Source organism: Aedes aegypti, chromosome 2, assembly GCF_002204515.2.
Source record: "Aedes aegypti strain LVP_AGWG chromosome 2, AaegL5.0 Primary Assembly, whole genome shotgun sequence".
In the NCBI taxonomy this organism is placed as follows: Eukaryota; Metazoa; Arthropoda; class Insecta; order Diptera; family Culicidae; genus Aedes; species Aedes aegypti.
Window position 1 is genome coordinate 184,973,475 of NC_035108.1, and position 1,165 is coordinate 184,974,639.

At 38.2% G+C, this 1,165-nt stretch overlaps 1 long non-coding RNA gene across 1 annotated transcript; it reads left to right on the forward strand.

The window, feature by feature from the left end:
• Nucleotides 1-282: 282 nt before the first annotated feature.
• On the forward strand, nucleotides 283-954 carry LOC110676252. Its single transcript, XR_002500209.1, has 2 exons — nucleotides 283-423; nucleotides 506-954. It is a non-coding gene; the product is annotated as an uncharacterized LOC110676252 (long non-coding RNA).
• Nucleotides 955-1,165: the final 211 nt, after the last annotated feature.

The window sequence follows — 1,165 nt, forward strand, 5'->3', positions numbered from 1 at the left end:
TATATCATACAAGTTTAATCCTTGAACTTGCGTACTTTCTGGTAAAACTGGTGATGGAATCACTCGAAATGTCTCTTAACGTATTTATAATTGCTACAAAAACGCAGTATATATAGACTGGATATCCATTTCATCACATAAAATAAGTTAATCGATCGTTGAATTGACAAACACTCAGAAAACAAATAGTTGAGTACAAACAACTCAACGTGAGACATTCAAGCTGCGAACTACCCGTTGAGTAGTTTAAACTCAGTTTTGGATGAAAAAATGAGACAGCCATATTGAAAAGTCTACATTGTTCATTCCTGATTAGCAGTCATCGGCGTAAGACGTGTTTGTATGTTTGTTATTGTTTTTTAATTATAAAAAATCAATAAACTAGTGTTAGAAGCTGTTTTCCGGAATGCTGATTTACCAGAGGTAAATATCCTTGATTTATTCCCCACCGAGGAATTCGGTTTGCTGGAAAGTATAATGTAAAATCATCTCTTTCTTGTTTCAGGAATTCAGTTATCGTTTAACTGTTTTTGGTGCACGATTTCCGATGTCGAGAAGTGTCTGACATAATGCCTAGTTCTCAATGGCTACCATCCTCTCCGATCTGCCGTTGGCCGTTACCCCCATCCACCGTTCACGATTCCCGGAACCGTTACCGACGAACTATTGCTAAAAATGAGAGGCTGGTTGTTGGACAAAATGCATGTCATTCGTTGCCTGCTCGCTGTTCCTGCCATTCCCAGCCTCCATGTTCCGCCGTCAGGGGTCGAGCTGTCCATTGGCGTTTCCAGTACATTTTGCCGATCCCGATAAGTTTGATGCTGCAACTTTACTCATCCGATCCAAATTGTTTCCTGTGCTGATGTCATCATTCCTGCCCTGCCACCCACGCGATTGGTTTTTCAAAGCAATTATTAATTGAAATAAAACAAAACAAACTATTATATCATTCAAGTTGAGTTCAGCTTATTTTGATTAATCACATAAACATAGCTTATTCGATTTGCCTTTTTGACTACTATTTTAGGCTGCATTTTGATCCGATTAAAAAAACCTATTTTTGAGTTCTTGCATCCGAGGTAACATTAGGTAAAAATCACCCACTGAGATAATTTTGTGCGATAACTCAAATTTGAGTACTTGGCTATTTACTCAAATTTGGGGT